This window comes from Etheostoma cragini, chromosome 18 (assembly GCF_013103735.1).
Source record: "Etheostoma cragini isolate CJK2018 chromosome 18, CSU_Ecrag_1.0, whole genome shotgun sequence".
Lineage (NCBI taxonomy): Eukaryota > Metazoa > Chordata > Actinopteri > Perciformes > Percidae > Etheostoma > Etheostoma cragini.
Window position 1 is genome coordinate 14,910,956 of NC_048424.1, and position 18,910 is coordinate 14,929,865.

Sequence of the window (18,910 nt, forward strand, 5' to 3'; positions counted from 1 at the left end):
TCCAATCAAAGTTTCTCCCCCAGCACATACTGGGGTCCTTTTCAGAAAGCAAGTTTAGTGAAAACCTTTGCAGGTGTAGTGTTATTAGCGCCATGGCCAACCCACAGAAAGCACACGCTGTGACATTTCAGTTTACGTCGTATTCATCAAACCTGCAATCAGGCAATCAGCGCCTTTCTCTTCCCATTATACCGTAAATTGCGCTGTAGCAAAGCGGTACTTGTGCTACGATGAATTCAGACTGAGATGTTCCCACTACTGATGCTATGACTGTTTAAAATGATCCTGATGCCAATAGTTGTAATGTAGCAAGAAGTTTAACAACTGCTGGAATGGAATGTGAACGCTGAGTTGGATTTCTTCCAGTAACTGTAACATTGCATGGCTGCTTGATCTGTAATGCTTGATGATTTTGTTTTCAGTAAACTAAAAAAGTGTGATCCTTGTAGCGAGAATCCTTTAAGCTCATCTCCTTTGCCTATGTCATCGTCCTGCTCAGATTACTACTGCCATGGTACCTCCCAGTACCTCTGCAAAATAGCCACAGGAAGGAACTTGTTTTAGTGGAACATGTGTACGTTCAAAAGTTGCAACAGAAAACTCTGATTGGACAGATAGTCTAGCTAGCTGTCTGGATTTACCCTGCAGAGATCTGAGGAGCAGTTGACCATAGTCCTCAGAAATCCACCGGAGTTTAAAATTACAACACAAAGAAAGAGTTAGGTAAAGGAAGCCTAAAAGAAGGACATATGGTGGAATTTCCTGCGGCAACCGGGAAATCCCAGAAATGGAGAGTTGTGGATAAAGACTAGCATGAATGTAGCACAACACTGATGTGCTCTGTTTATTTAAATGCAAAAATGTTATCAAAATATTTTGTCTTTATAAATAATGAAGAATTGTGGTAAATAATCCTGATCTCAATATTCTTTAAAATAATTGTGATCATCCATAATAATAATCATGCAGCCCTAGATAATATTATATTCTAGGCTGATGCAACTGCCAGGGATGCCTTTGCAGCCATCTTGTCTATAGTTCTCTTCAATGAAAATCTCCGACACAGATTTACTGTACTCTTATCACTCTTCACACAACAGTTCCTTTTTTGAATAAACAACTGAGGGCATCACCATGAATGGCTTTGAGATAAATAAATAAAAAAGTGCCCACCGCTGTTAACCCCACTGAACAATGATCAAGTCTGGCCCTTCTCTGTGACCTCCGTTCTGCATAAAGCTTTGGAATAAGAGTGAATCTTGGAGGCTAGGGGTGTGATCTTGACCAACTGCCACTTTGCTTGTTTGAAAGCCATGATGTCTCTCTCTCATGGGTGGGCCAAATTCTCTGGGTGGGCAAAGCAGAGAAAGGGGAGGTAACCTTGCTCCTTGAGACATCATAAGGAGCAAGATTCCAGATCGGCCGATCTGAGCTTTCATTTTCTCCAAGGCAGAACAGGAAACCCAGGGCTCGGTTTACACCTGTCACTGTTTCTAGCCACTGGGGGACCATAGGCAGGCCTCGGGGAACTCATGTTAATGATCAAAGTGAAATTGTTCTGCCATGGGACCTTTTAAAGGGGGTAGAAAAGCCAGACTTATTCCTCCCCCGATTGAGTATAAACACTGGTGATGGTGGAGTAGGAACTCAAAACATGTTTGGAGACCAAACATAGAACCTGAAAGAAACTCGGAGACCAAACATAGAACCTGAAAGGAACTCAGGTTGCCGTGGTTGACGATGCCCGCAGGTGGAAGGGGAGAAGGAGGGTTGCACGTTTGCCTGAAAAAACAGCTGATAGTAAGGAGAGAAGACATTTAAAGCAAGATGTCATGCTTTGATTGGATCATGAATTTCATGACCAATTCTGGTGGGTTTACTGAACAGTAAAAGCCTCTTAATAGCTGAATAGTTTTAGAGAGAAATGTTGGTGATTGAAGTTTATTTAGAAGTCTAACAGAAGGAATTTGCGTTGAGCTTCATTTGTCTGCGTTTTGTTTGTTCCTCTCGTATTATGTGGTGTAATGAACACTGTAGCCTCTAGGGGCCACAATCATGGTTTTATACCTTGGCGTAATTCACTTCAGGTGTTCAGAATATCAGCTATCTTTTACTAATGTTGATCTGGCTGCTTTATTCTCAGCTTAATGTACGACATTACGACATGGTTCGTACGACATGCACGACAGCTTTGCACATGCTGGTTCTGCATGATGTTTCCCTGTCCCAAGAGCACTAAACTACATAATGAATCTGTTTGGTTGTGTGAGAGGCTTAATTAACATTCCCTGAGTGTTTACATTCAATTATTCAACACAGTGGTTTTCTGTGGGAGCTACTCATTACTCTAATGCTGTCACAGAGAGGACAAATCCTCTCTTTAAAGGGAAAGGAATCCCTAGGGTAAGGATCGTTGAGTGTCATTTTTAAAAGCCTTAAAGTTAAGTAGTATGATATCCACTAATCCTGAAAAATCTTCTAAGCTAAAGCAGAAAGAGAAAGTGACCCCATTTAGTGTTGCGGTTCAGTGCCTCGCAGCTTGTGACAATGTGCGCAGCCAAGCTGTGAGATGTGGGCTGGAGTGTTGAGCTGTTTAGTATTTAAAGGCCACGTAAATATACAGAAACCACGCAAGCACTCTGCTCTGCGCTGTTTCCCACACTGCTGAGGATATACAACCTTCCCTTGCCAAGGTTTACAATTTGATAAGTGCATGCATGTTACAGGGTCATTGTGCATATCCGCTGGTTTGATTTAAAACAAACCAACTGCCTCCCTGCCCACACACATGCATACACAACATACAGACACACTCACAGGGCATGTGCTGCATAGAAATGCCGACATACACACTCACGCATTCAAACCCTCCCACCACTAAACAAGCATGTAGCACTGCCGCTGCCAAGCAAACATGCAATTACACCTCGTTATCAGATACTCCTACTTCCTTTTCACATTCTGTCTGTTTTTCTCTTCCTGTCGGTTCTTGTGTATGACCGGCAGCTGTGTCACATGTGGCTGAAGAGACGTCATGAGGGAGGATATACATCAGGACATTAACATTCCTGACGGTTTCTCTGGTTACTGTAGGGGAGCCGCAAGTTAAAGTCTGGGGTTAAAAGTAACAAGCAGAGGAAGGTTAAAACAATGTATTGATGGCACAGGATTGCCCTTCCATTACAGTAGTCAAAGCGAGAAATGGCCAGTGCCTGTACAAGGTGAGCAGCAATAGGACCTGATATTGCTGATGTTAGATAGGGCAAGTGAAGGTTATTAGATTTCAAGCAGACTAAATGCTAATGTTGTGTTGAGCAGAGTGACTGGCTGGGATGACCAGGAGTTCAGTCTTAAGGTCCTTGACACATCAAGCCGACAGCCGCGGATTAGCGGTTGCGCCTGCGTGAGGGGAAACAACTCTCGCTGTAATGTATTCGTCATTCTCTACCGCAAATCTCGATAACGAACACATATCCCAAAAAACATTAATGGGGAAAAAACTGAGCTACTGAGGAGGGGCATATGTGCGATAAACTTGTGTTCAGAATAGACCAGCATTATGAAATGACACTCTAAACAACCCATATGACATGTGATAGAAAAGTTAGAGGGGGAGAGAAAGACAGAGATGCAAAGCTACAACAATGAATACATATGATAATAAATATGATTAATAAAAATGAAAATAGTTGCAGTGAATGTAATGTAATGAAACCCTAACATAGCAGTATAATAAAATATAGTAATAATAATTTGCACTTTATTAATCCCACAAGGGGAAATTACAATCTTTCACTCTGTTGTTATTACACACTGGACTGGATGCACTGATAGAAAGATGTCAGAGTGAGGGAGCTGCCCATTGAAAAGCACCCTGAGCAGTTGGTGAATTTGTTGCCTTGCATAAGAGCACCTTGGTAGTGCCCAGGAGGCGAACTGGCAGCTCTACAGTTACCAGTCCATCTACATATCTGGGTCCGTATGGGGACCCAGGGGACCCTGGGGAGCCAGTGATGACTACTAATTACAATATTAGCAGTTTGTGTCAAGCAGGAGCACAGTGGCTGGCGCAAGCACAATTCAGGTAACACCACAATCCATGAAAACCTGCAAGAAGACAAAGCACAAAGATTTCAGGGAAGAAGCTAAGTTAGTAACATGCGTTAATGAAGCATGAATACGTTCTCCCTTGTCTTAGCATGCAAATCACAAATGGACAACGTAGATAGGTGATTATTTGTCTAACAGGTGGAGAATGACTACTATCACTGGAGCTCCTGTATAGCTCCCATGATCTCTGGTTGGTATGAAACAAACACTTTTAAGAATATGTGAAACCCTTGTTTGAATATGTCTATGTAAATGTCTCTGCCGTCTTAACTCAAGCTTTAGAATGAAATGTAATGCTAAGGTCCAACTATGTAATACTACATTGTGCTACTGTGCTGTGATACTTTGCAGTAAGTAGAGAATCCTGGAAGTTATCTATGTTGAGCTGAACTAGGTTAAAGGCCTTGAAAAATGGGTTTAAGGCATTTACACTGCAATTTGTTAGCAGCAGCTAAGCTTAAGCTTTAAATCCCTTTTTTTTTCCTGTTTTAACATGAGAGTTTTCACCTACAAATTTCCTGTATCCTTAATTAGTAACTCAACACCATACATTTGGAATAAATAGCAGTGTTCTTTAATGATTAGGCTTATGCAATAGGCAGGCTGCGGGAACACATCTTAATGATAAAAATACTCATAAGTGAAATTTTCATGCCATGGGACCTTTAAAGCAATCACAATTATTTTGGTCGGCACTATGTTCCGGTGGAGATGACGGTACTTCTGCAAAATAGTCTCAGGAAGAACTTGGATAGGTGGAAAATTTGCACAATGCACGACTCAAGTTGTAAAGTTCAATGGTTTTATTAGACTACTAAACACAAGCAACAGTGTCCAATAATTGGCAGGCAAAGGGAAATCCCAATACAGTGAAATACAGTGAAAACCGCTCAAAAGATGACAAAATGGAACAGACAATCATACTCTGGGGTAAGGGGAAGACTGAACTTAAATACACAAGACAGGGGAGACAATGAGACACAGGTGCAATACAACAGGAAGTAAAACAAGACAACGCAAGTAGAACAGTGAACTTTCAAAATAAAACAGGAAACAGAAAACATGAAACAGGACTGTAAATGTCATAAACATTTTCCTTGTGAATCTTTGCAATCATTCCTCGAAATTACCAAGCAGGCCTCACTTGTTGTACAATCCAAATTTTCTTCAAAACTTGCCATTTTCAGTGTGTAGCTCACTCAAAGTTTGTTGTTGTTTCGAACAGAGTTTTGCAAGGCGAGAAACATCGATCGTCGATCCACACTGCTTTGCTTCCATTAAGTCAATCCAGAAATCTAGTCAAAAATCCTGATAGATTTTTAGCTGTGACTGTTTTCACCTTTTTTATTGTATTACACTGTAACTATCACTGTTGATATTGTAGACGACTTAAATTAAATAAATTAATTATTAATTAATGTTGCTTAGTGTTTTTATGTACTTAGGTCTCTTGAAAATGAGATCTCAATCTGGGACTCACCTGATTAAATGAAGGTTTAACATGAAAACAGTGTTATGCTTTAGGGAAGTGAGGACCCAAACTTAGAGATGAGGCAGGCAGGCAGGACATTGTTTAATCTAAAGGATTTTTTTTTTTTAAATGGCAAAACCACCACCAAGATCAAAAATGCAAAAAACAAACAACTCCAGTTAGACAAAGTCCAAAATCCAAAAGGAGTCAAAAATTAAAAAACCCAAAAAAGGTCCACTTAGAAAAGGGCAAACTCACGGGGGAGAACTGACCTCAGGGATTAGTCCAAATGCTGAGCACACGGATGGGAAACTGATAGGCAAACACCGTACAAACTTTAAATTAGGCAATCACAGAGGCGGAAAAACACAGGAAGTAAACCCAGACACAATTATGCAGAAAATAAAACAGGAAACAGAACAGACACTCACTGGAAGACACAAGACAGGAAGTACACTTAGGTGACAAGGGAGGACACACGGAGAATAACAGAAAACAGGAAACAGAAACTACAACAAACGGCATATAAACACAATGATTGAACGGTAGCTTGTTACACCTTCGAACATGTCAGCGGGAGTTTCCTACATAAACAATGAATACGATCCGTTGCCATTTAAATGCTAGCGCAACACCGAATACTCGAAATACGCGTTATATATACACTACACTAGCAACATAATGGGAAGCCAATAGTCCCTGGGTAGAGGCATTCAAGGTTTAAGGTTCAAGGTGTTATGCAATGAAATGCTTGTATCTCTCCCTCCCAAACAGTCCAACAACAATAATAATATAAAGGAAACTATCTGATAAATACAAATAAAACACCCTATAATCATATATAAAAGTTAACCAGAGTCCAATGGTGGTTATGAAGCTATGTACAGTGCAAAGTGGCAGTGTACATAAAAATAACAATGGAGAAAGTCCAGGGTAGCTACGGACAACTATACAGTATAGACATAATAGATAGATTCTGCTTTGCGCGGTTTGCACAAACCCATGTGCGTGTGTGACATCACCTTTATCCTGCTGAGCCCTGCCCACGCCGCACTACTGGAACAACAAACAATCAAACTGTTTGCTAACATTCTGAAGCGGATTAAGAAAATAGGTTTTAGAACACAAAACACATTAAATCAACACATTTCGGGAGGGGGTGAGTAATATCTCAGACTGGGCAACATGAAGGTGATGAAGGAATTTGAGTGAAGCTGCTGACATTCCATCTCTCCCATTGAAACAGAAATCGTAAGCAAAAATAAAAGGGAAAGGAACTAACCAAATGCACTTTAACCACCCCAACCTGCTGTCGTCCACAGAGACAGACAGAACATGTCTTCCAAATCTCCACCAAGTTGAATCTAAATCTAATACCAAAGCAAAGCCCTGCAGTAAACGAGAGCACTATGAGGCAATTTGTACCTGGAGTCCTGGAATTAGACTGGAGTTTTACATTGAGGGAAAAGATGTGACTTAGCAATTGTCCTGCATACGTGATCATTTCATGAAGCAACATCTTTACTTTGGTTCGAATAATGCTGTTGGACCACTACTTACAATCGGAGAGGAAGCAGAGGGGATAACATTAGATTAATGACACGGAGCTAAAACCAGATCAGCAATAATATGCAATCACTTTATACTATTAGTGCTGAGCTCCAAACTAGGTCCCACTGTGACATTCTCAATGGTATTTGCTGCTCTAATTGGATTAACACCTCAACACATATGCTGCCATTTAACAGGGAGCGAAATTGGGGGCAATTACATCACTTATAAATAGAAACAATAATGGTGTGAAACAAAACTGTGATTCCTTTAACTAGTCCCCATGAAGTTTTTGATTCATTTACTGATGCAGATTTAGCCACATTACACATGTATTGTGAGTTTGGGATGTGAATGCCAAACCTGTAAATCCCAATTTATTTGCCTCATTCTTCTAATCATTGCTACGGAGAATGGAACATTTGTGCAACACAAATAAATGGAATGCCGCACTGGGGTTTCAAGCTTGTTTGGGATAATTGAAGTGCACACAAAGTTGATATTTTAGTGTGGAGGTGTGTTCAGACTATATTCAAAGTGACTTTCAGAAGCAGGGCAATTGCATATAAAGTCTTTGCAAAGACGTGAGTGGACACCAGTTCACCCTGCATGGGGCAGTTTGACACAAAGACGTGCCCATACAAGTTTTTATGTGTGTCACAGGCTGAGCTGCAACAGAAACACAGCACATGCTTGTCTACTCTTATACTGCTATCTAGATAGATAGATAGATAGATAGATAGATAGATAGATAGATAGACAGATAGATAGATAAATAGATAGATAGATAGATAGATAGATAGATAGATAGATAGATAGATAGATAGATAGATAGATAGATAGATAGATAGATAGATAGATAGATAGATTGATTTTTTATTAATCCCCCAAAAATGGGAAATTCCAGTGTTTCAGCAGCAAAATATCAGACACACAGCACACATACAGAACATTCATAAAATAACAGGATACAATATAAGAACCAACAATGTTAAATATGTTACCTATAGCTAACATCTGTACAGTCAGTAAATACAGACTGCAAGTGCAACTCAGCAGTCAAATCGGTGCAAATTCAGCCTGAACATTCACAGGATTGCTGCAGAAAAAAGCTCATGCAGACAGCAAAATGGACAGAGACATTGTGTTATGTAGTTTTGTTTAGTTTACTTTATTACCAGCAATATGTTCACACACAATCTATTCCGCTAGCTTTCCAAAGATATTGGATGCAAAAGCCTGATTTATCTTTTAATGGTTATTAAAGTTATAGTGTGTAGTTTCTGTCTACCCCATGAGAAGTTCTAAGTAATGACAACAACACTGTTGGCGCGTCCACCTGATACAAGCCTTCCGTGATTGCGCATTGGACTAATATCTGAAATCAACCAAACTCTTTTCAAAAGGCTTAAATTTGGCTGCTGCAGCAGAGGACGCTACTACTGTAGAGGTAAGTAGAAAACAGAAAATACAGCTAACCCAAGTCATTTTCGAGCAATTCACACTACTTTTAGTTAGCTTCAGTGTTTTTTGACAATAGCCTACATTGTATCAAATAAGTAAGCAAGTGGTGTTGGTTGCAAGTGTTAGCTTGCCTAGTACTGAATTGTGTGACTGAAATATCCGCAGATAAGGTAGGATTTAGGGTAGACAGACTGCTAATGTCAGCCAAGAGTGTTTCTCCTGCAAAGAGAAAGTTTTGGCGCCCCCTGAAGACGTTTATTGCCAGCGCCAAAGAAAAATCACCAGCGCCAAAGAAAACTCTCCAGCGCTGAAGCGTATGCTTTTCAGCAGCCAGTCTCCCTGTCATCCACGGCTAATACGTCTATATTACACATGCGGCTGGTGCAGATAAGACTGATAAACTGCATCGTTTTGAATGGAACTGCGAGAAGCCGCTGCTGACGGCCGTCTGACGGAGTATTCACTTGAGAAAGTTTCATGAACACTTAAAATCTCTCTTAGTCAATTTAAATATTGTCAAATTCTGTGTTTTGGACAGAGGTGGAATGTAAGGTAAGACTTTCTAATAACCATCATTAATAGATGGTTAATTGAAAGTGAATTTATTTTCACTCGTCATTTAACTGTTAGCAAACCATTGTTTTCCTGTCAACCAATACAATTATGATTAATAAAATATAAGTAGTGCTGTAAATGAACAGTTTGTTGTTACACACATTATATCCCTCATATACTGTATTGGGTATAGGGTAATGATTAAAAACTCTTTAATAATAATAAACCATTTTTAAAACATCTTCATATAAACATTACATAGACAGATAGACTGTTACTTTCTTTTCCTCCTTTGGTTTTTCGGTCCTGTCTCGTGACCCCGTGTTTGTGTCTTGTGTTGCTCTTCCTGTCTTGTGTTCCCCTGTGGGTGTCTGTCGGCACGTTCGGTTTCCTGTTTTATTTTGAAGTCTGGTAAGTCTGACATATCACCTGTTCCTCGTTACCTCGTTACCTTTTGTATTTCACCTCTGTGTTCCCTTTGTCTCTTTTCAGATCGTTGTGTCCTGTCAGCGTGTTCCTGTCTGAGTGCCCTGATCTTCCCCGCGGTGTTTTGTTCCTCTGAGTTATTTTTCCTGTGAGTTTTTCCAGTCTCTGTGCTCCCGTTCCTGTTTTCGTTTTGTTTTTCTTCTTTTTTGGTATTTTTGGGATCCCTGTGTTGTTGGAACTCTGCCTTTTTGTTCAATACATTCTTGTTTGTTCTCCTGCCTGCCTGCCGTCCTCATCTCTGCGTTTCAATCCAAACTTTCTTCAACTATCACATGGACCAGATAGTCCTTAAACACGCTTAAGGGTTACTAGTTGGTCTGTAAACCGTCTATAAACAATGTCTGGATGGTTGTTGTAAAGTTGCAAAAGATGACTATAATACCTTGTTAAATGGTTAATGAATACTTTGTAAACCATCTAAAGACATCTGGCTGGCTTTTTTAAAACTAAAACTGATGTTTTTTATAGTTATTGGTTTGTAAGTGCTTGGTAAAACAATGATCCATGTTTTGCCCTTCATTAAATTATATACAACATATATGTATATGCAGTACTCTGTTAAAGTCTTGCAACCTTAAACTAACCATCCAGACAATAGTAACCATTGACAATGCATTAACTATTAAGCTAAATAATGTTTATAGATGGTTAACAAAGCATTCATTAACTATTTAAAAAGTTATTATATTCATCTGTTGCAACTTTACAATAACCATCCAGACACTGTTGATAGACGGTTTACAGACCAATTAGGAACCCTTAACAACATGTTAGGAATATCTGGTCCATCTATCCATGTAATGTTTATAGATGTTTTAAAAATGGTTTCTTAAAGGCCTACAAATATTTTGTAATCATTACCTGATACCTAATATAGTATATGAAGGATGTAATGTGTGTAACAGGCAGCGCTGGGATTAGGCAATGGTTAGGGTCAGGTGCTGAAGTTCACGGTCGCAGCGCGGCCTGAAAGGAGACGTTGGGGGCTTAAAACACCATCGAGCGTACACATACAACAGTGACTGCTCGGCACACTGTGGGCTCACCAAGCCTCCTATAGATTACCACGTCAGAACTGCAGCAAATTCTTTACACAAACAGCTTGATTATCTCTCTATTTCCTCACAATCCACTATGCACTTTGACAAAGTAACAATTGACACACACACATTTACACACACAGCAGTGAACAGACCCTTCCTTATCCACTCAGAGTATTTATAGCCTAAATAACTCAATCTGCTTCATTAAAGTTGCAGTTCTACTGGAGAGGCCTTTCACAGAGGCCACAGAAGAAGAGTGCATTGTTGGATTCTTCTAGATCTGAGGCCCTGCTTCCACTGTTCCACCGCGCTTCAGCCGTGTTTGTCTGACTGTAAAAGTCCATCATAGAAAAATGCAGTGAGTAACTCACAAAGGTTATCGTCTCCTGGGGTTAGTGTGTGTGTGTGTGTGTGTGTGTGTGTGTGTGTGTGTGTGTGTGTGTGTGTGTGTGTGCATTCGTGTGTCGGGTGGATGTACCCAGAATGTCTAAGTAACTTCACAATAGGGGGTTGCTTTGTGAAAAGGCCAGAGCTGAACCAGGACAAAGAGAGACCCTGGCCCCTGAAGTGCACCCACGGGTGGGGGGGTGGGGGAATTTGATTGCAATGTTTAATGGTACTTTCATGAACTGAAGGTAAGCCTATTCTTGTAAAGTGCTTCAGTGTAAAATGGCCTGAAATGATGATTTATGACTGTCTGACTCTGTACTTGAATGGGACTTTGAATCAGCCAGGTAAAGGTCCCGTGGCATGAACATTTCTCTTTATGAGGTTTTTTAACATTAATATGAGTTCACCCATTCTGCCTATGGCCCCCGGTGGCTCGAAATTGTGATAGGTGTAACCGAGCCCTGGAAATCCTGCTCATCCTTTGAGAAAATGAAAGCTTAGATGGGCCGATCTGGAATCTTGCTCCTTATGAGGTCATAAGGGGAAATGTTACCTCCCCTTTCTCCGCTTTGTCCACCCAGAGAATTTGGCCCTGCCCCCCTCCTCCTAAAAAGCTACAGACTCAGAAATGGCTGTAATTCTGCACCAAGGTTGAATTTTAGGAAAGAGACTTCAGATAAAGTACAAGGGGACCACTAAGGTCTATATAACAGAGACTTCAGATACAGTATTAGGGGACCACTAAGGCCTGTATAAAAGAGACTTTAGATACAATATTAGAGGACCACTAAGGTCTATATAAAACAGACTTCAGATACAGTATTAGGGGACTACTAAGGCCTATATAAAACATACTTCAGATACAGTATTAGGGGACCACCAAGGTCTATTTAAAAACATCCAAAGAACACCATGTCATGGGAACTTTAATAGAATCTTAGGACAGACAGTTACTGCATGCTGCCCAGGAACAGCTGTTGATAATTCCACTGGCCACACATTAGAAGGGTCTCTGTGTACAGACACTGACAGTCATGTTGCATCCTATGGCTTAAGACCTTAGTATGCATCTAACAATGTCCGAAACCTCCTCACCAACGGTGCGATTGGCTGATGAAGAATGTGTGGTTCTGTATATCCAAACGTGTACTTGTGTTCAGAGACCCATGGTACAGATGGACCCAACCAAAACAAAGCTAAAATCTGGTTCAGACCGGTCGGGGCATCACGGTAGGCAAACACGAGATACGATTATAATGAGCAGCTCCCAGTTCCTGCTGATGACCCAGGCAGGGAGCTGAAGGTTGAGGTATGAAAAGCTTTACTGTTAGCTCTATCTCTGTTGCACTGTGTGTGTGTGTGTGTGTGTGTGTGTGTGCATGTGTGTGTGTGCGTGTGTGTGTGTGTGTGTGTGCGTGTGTGTTTGTTTGCGTGTATATGTGCGTGCGTATGTTAGTGCGTGTGTGTGTGTGTGTGTGTAATGAAGGGTGATTATTCTGCTGTCACACCCACACACAGGTGCCCCGGTCTGCTCTGATTATGCTTTCTGTGAGAAGTAGACACATTTACTGCAGAAGGAGACACAATCAGGAGTACACACACAGTATTTCCTGATGAGTTATCTCAAGACACTTTACAGATTGAGTAGGTCTAGAACACACTATAATTTACAAGACCCAACAACTCTAGTAATTCCCCCGAGAGCAAGCATTTAGTGGCAAGGAGAACTCCCACTTAGGAAGAAACCTGGGACAGACCCAGACTCTTTGTGGGTGGTGTCTGACGGTGACAGTTGGGGGTGGGATGCGCAGTGGCAATAACAGTCACAATAAAAGACAATGGAACAGTGACTAGAAATAGTAGTTTGTAGTAGTTCATGGCATAGCAGGCCACTGTAGGGAATTACAGGGCACAGCAAGACGTAGCAGGTCGAAGTAGGATGTAGCAGGACGTAGTACGATGTAGTAGGACGTAGCAGGGCACAACAATGCGTAGCAGGTTGCAGTAGGACGTAGCAGGACGTAGTACGATGTAGTGGGACGTAGCAGGGCACCACAATGCGTAGCAGGATGTGACAATAGACAGTTAAAGAAATGGACCAATAGATCCCTTTTTTCTGGACAGAGACCAGTGAAGGATATTAGAAGCTCTTTTCCGGTGATGGCTGAGCGTTATATGACATGAGCAACATGTCTGAAAGTAGTAAGGCTTCTGGTAGCTGTGCAAGAGAAATCTCAATGATTCCCAACCTTGCAGAGACGTAGAGCATAGGTACATGTAAGGAGATAACATAGGCACAGGCTAATTATTGCTTACTAAAATGCTATTTAACATTAGTAATTTAACTTAGACAGCTAATGTAAGTCCAAACTGTCTGCGAGCTTACCCTGTACTTCACGGTAATTCTTCTACTATACAACAGTAAGTCGGTAGGTTTGACACAATCGTTAGCCTATTTTTGCCAAAACGCCTGCTACGGATCAGTGACGTGAGATACAAGGTAATAGAGCCTTTTCTACATTGTCGTGTTTCTTTAGAAATAAACAAAGGACAAATAGAGTCTTTAAACGCTTCAGATGTAAAGTTATTCGCTGTCAACTGCAGATCATGTCCCCCCAGAGCAGGCAGCTGCAGCCCAGTCTCATGGCAGTTCGTGAAATGGTCACGTTCCAATTTTGTGGTGACCACCACAACATAAACAAGAATATCGTGTCCCTGTCAAAGAATCAATAGATCAAAATAACGTGACCATTGCACAAACTGCCGTGAGACTGGGTTGTTGAAAATAATCTGGGGTTTGCTGAATGGTCCCATATCAAAGTTCATTCTAGCGAGTGGGTTGGACACATTGCAAGAACCATTCTTTGATGGTTCTTTTTTTCTGGTTCGTATTTGTATTTAATTGTTAACTCCTCTCCCACCATCTGCTTACAGGACTGACCTCATTTCATGCAGTGTTGATACCATAGCTGTGACTTCAGCCCTCACTAATGATATCCTGTCTTTGTAGTTCCCCACCTGACTGAGCTTACTTTCAATTGGCAGATGAGAGAATGGTACATTTGGGTGCTTCCATATGGTTTTGCTCTGCTACTTTCACCCACGCATAATTCCCAGCCCCCTAGCCCCCAACCCAACACACACACACATATACACGTACATACACACAATCAAATACACATGCATACACTAACAGTTGTAAGCCATGATACAACCTTCACACCTCCGTGTCTGACAAATACAAATGGTATCCTGTCCAGTGGATGAGCCATGTGTCTAGAAATGTACCGCTTTCACTGAAAGGCCACTTGGGGTTGATAAATGAAAGTAACTGTGTCTCTGTCTCCCAGGGCCTTGTGGACTGCAGAAAGCAAAGACAAAATTAACATGCATAGAGGCAGCTGACATGCAGGTTTTGAAGCAATCACATTTCCATTTTATTATCATGACTTTTTGCATTGTGTACTTGCACTTTAAGACGTTTACAAGGACGGTTGGAGCTGGTTAGGTGTCTCACAGTTTCACTTTGAGTTTAAAATGATAAGAGAGTATCGGGACATAGGCTCCAGTTATGTGGCAGTGGGATGAGTTAGAAAACCTACATTTCTAGTGAGCACCTGTTCAAAGCCAACTTCATCATTTTGTAGGTATTTGACTGTGCCATGTGCATTTATTGGCCAAATTTATGTAGTTTGTTATGTAGTTGTACTATTTATGTAGTTCATATTTAACTAGAGCCTTAAGTATGTCATTTCTAAGGGCTGTACAACAAAGGAAGGTCATTCTCATAGTATCGCGTAGTATAGTATACAGCGGCGGCATCTGGATGAACTAAATGATTAGTACTCGTAAATGTTACTGTGTGAATCCAGTGCTTTGCCCGAGCTCGTCGGAGGGGCTGGAAAGAGAAGGGAGAGGAATAGTGGAAATACAAGTGAAAATTATGTTGCATGGGTGGCACACAAGGAAAGATCTAGGATTTGTAAATATCCTCTAGTGACAATAAACATCTACACTATGGATCACTGTGTAGGACAGAAAAACCGACTGCGATCACTCTCCTCGGGCCCCAGAGCTGAAGGAGCAAAATTCTGTGTTGTTGGTGCAAAAGTAGTCTTGCTTTGCCAGATCTTTCTCCACCGCACCTCCTGAACAATCCCGGAAGTGGAACGTGGCGCGTATAGACTAGGGCTGAGTAAAATACCACCTGTTTCTGAATCTGAGCTGTAAAACAACGAAAATGGTGACTAAGATATGTTTATTTTAGTTTGTTTGTAGTGCCTTCCAGATGTACATGGACACAAATTGTAGAAGTGCAAAAGGACACACACACAGACACACACACACGCACACATCTTGCCTTATTTTTCTCTATGGCCTCTGGTAACTTATTGTTTCAACCTGTTGAGTTTGGTGCCTGACTCTCTGATCTCAAGTGCTGAAACATGTGTTGTGGATGTTGCATCATTCTGGCTTGCAGGTAGTTCAAAATCATTTCCAAATCTCCAAAGAAATTCATTTTATCATCTCTAAAAAAATAAAAAATAAATATAAAAAATATAATAAAAACAAACTTCCTGAGAGTAAAGAGAAACTAAGAGAAATTGGTTTTATAATGTTTGGAAAAATAACTTCCTCAAGGGAAGGAGAGAAAAGGACAGAGTGAAAAATTGGGAAGGTGTGTTTTATTGTTGCACTATAATACAAAGGTCTTAAAAATAACCACTTTTTGGTGAGATCATTTATTTTCAATTCTGTATTTGTAGGGGGAGGGGGGGGGGGCATTGAAGAAATACAGCACCAGTTTATAGAAAAAGGCATACTTATTGAGTTACACTTAATCAATCATTTGTTTGAAAGTGCAGTAAAATTCATAGTTTGGCAGTCTAGGACGTTTAATACCCACTTGGCCAACTCCGAAACATATTTATTCATTAAGCTTAAAAAATAAATCTGCCGAGGTCAGCAGTAATGCCGCTGTTTTTTTTCCTTCTTCTCCTGGGTCTTTTTTTTATCCTTCTAGACTTCAATATTAATCAAGTAATGAGAGAGAACAACAACTATAAAACCAATGTCCAAGTTCTCCATCCAATGGAAAATGTCTGTTCTTTCCAACCACTCTGTGTTCCAACTCCACAGCACAATGTAGAATGCAGCCGCTTACCTGCTCTGAAACCACACACACACACACACACACACACACACACACACACACACTCACACACACAGTTTTGGATTTTAGTCAGGAATGCTTTGGTTCTACGTAACATAGTGTATTTAAAACACAGAACACAGAATTTCTGGATAAGCAGAATTATTTTGAGGTCAGAGTTCAAGGTCAGTTATTAGATCCATTAATGGCCGCTTAATATTGTTCCCATTGTTCAATATTCTTGTTTGTTAAAGAAAGTAATCTTTCTTGGTCCGTGCACCTCTTGCGAAAATTTTAATTCATCAACATGTTGGAGAAAATGAACTTGACTAATGCTGTGAGTGTTTATAATTTGTTGTTGTCCAGGGTCCTTGCTGTTCCACTGATGAGGTCCATCACGAGTGATGTCATAATAGGGGCGCCTGTGGTGGTCCGATCCCTGGCGCCGCAGTCCCATGTTGAAGTGTCCTTAGGGATCTTGGCATCTTGTACGGCAGCCTCAGCCACCATTGTGAAAGGTGAATGGTTCTTGGCTTGTACTATGTAAAAGCGCTTTGAGTAGTTGTTAAGAATTCAGTGGTCTTCTCAGGTGGGTGGGAGCTGGGAATTGGCAGAAGATATGTTAAGGTGTTTAATGGTTGGTGGTAAGCATGGATATGTAATAATAACTAGGTACGGATCACAAAATTGCGCCTATTTAGTTCAGTGGAGGTGCTCGCTTGGCGCGAAACGCCCAAACCATTGTTAAAGCCATATTTGCATTGGATTGGTAGCCTTTTACCTGACGACCGTAAGTCATTCGGGTTTTTTTAATTCTGTGGCCTACCATTTTGGCTGAACACAGAGGTCCTGTGATAATATTAGTTCCATGAGAATCGACATTTCTGTGATTTGGCAAGGTTGTATATCAGTTTTTTCAAGGTTTTTGTTTCCTGTGAGCCTTTTCATCTTTCTTGACAGATATGGGGTTTGCGGGGGGGCTGCATACGCAGCCTTTCTTGACCAACCTAGTCTGGACCACTGTCCGACCGGAGACCTCCGTCCCTGAGTCAACGCCATCCCCACGCCGCGTTGAGGGCTGACGGTGATGCTGCGGCTGGAATAGGGGATGCGCCTCTGGCAACTTCTCAGGGAACTCAACTCTCAGGGTGCAGATAAATTAGTAAACTCAAGAAAATGCAGGATGTGCTTGTCCAGTGAAAATGCGGGACACTTTTTTAAGCTATAGTGCACTATTGTTTTATAATAATGAATGTCCGTTACATTCAAGCCCTTGCCAAATGGGTTGGTACAGAGCTAATTATGACTATCAGCTCCACAAAACTCTCTGTGTTTCTCTATATGGCTAGGTTTGCAAAATGGTGTTAGGGATACAGTCCAGGGGTAAAAAAATCCAGAAATCACAATGTGTGATTTTTTAACTATTTATTTGCATGATACAGCTGCAAATAAGTATTTGAACACCTGTCTATCAGCTACAATTCTGACCCTCAAAGACCTGTTAGTCTGCCTTCAAAATGTCCACCTCCACTCCATTTATTATCCTAAATTAGATGTACCTGTTTGAGGTTGTTAGCTGCATAAAAACACCTGTCCACCCAATACAATCAGTAAGAATCCAACTACCAACATGGCCAAGACCAAAGAGCTGTCCAAATACACTATAGACAAAATTGTACACCTCCACAAGGCTGGAAAGGGCTACAGGGAAATTGCATCATGCTGGTAGCATCATGCTTTGGGGGGGGGGTTTCTGCACATAGGACAGGGGGACTTCACTGTATTAAGGAGAGGATGACCGGGGCCATGTATTGCGAGATTTTGGGTAACAACCTCCTTCCCTCAGTTAGAGCATTGAAGATGGGTCGAGGCTGGGTCTTCCAACATGACAATGACCCGAAGCACACAGCCAGGATAACCAAGGAGTGGCTCTGTAAGCAGCATACCAAGGTTCTGGCGTGGCCTAGCCAGTGTCCAGATCTAAACCCAATAGAGAATCTTTGGAGGGAGCTCAAACTCCGTGTTTCTCATCGACAGCCCAGAAACCTGACTGATCTAGAGAAGATCTGTGTGGAGGAGTGGGCCAAAATCCCTTCTGCAGTGTGTCAAACCTGGTGAAAAACTACAGGAAACGTTTGACCTCTGGAATTGCAAACAAAGGCTACTGTACCAAATATTAACATTGATTTTTTTCAGGTGTTCAAATACTTATTTGAGGCTGTATTATACATATAAATCATACATTGTGATTTCTGGATTCTTATTTTAAGATTCTGTCTCTCACAGTGGACATGCACCTATGATGACAATTTCAGACCCCTCCATGATTTCTAAGTGGAAGAACTTGCAAAATAGCAGGGTGTTCAAATACTTATTTTCCTCACCGTATATACTTTAAATACTGTATATATGTATACATAGGCCAGGATCCCTAATTCAGAATCCCACTTTTTGTTTAAAATTCCTTTGAAACTCAATACAATGAAAGCCTGTCCCAATTTATATCAACATGAATAGGAAGTGAATTGTACTTTGCACATAAAAAGGATGGTACTGTTTAGTATTAGGACTATTTATTTTGTGTAATATGCAATGCATGTGTCACCTGGGTGGTTGTAATGCCTTCTGATTCCTGCTCCTCCATAATCTCCACTGTGTCTGAGTTAAAGAATGTCCTAATTACAGCCA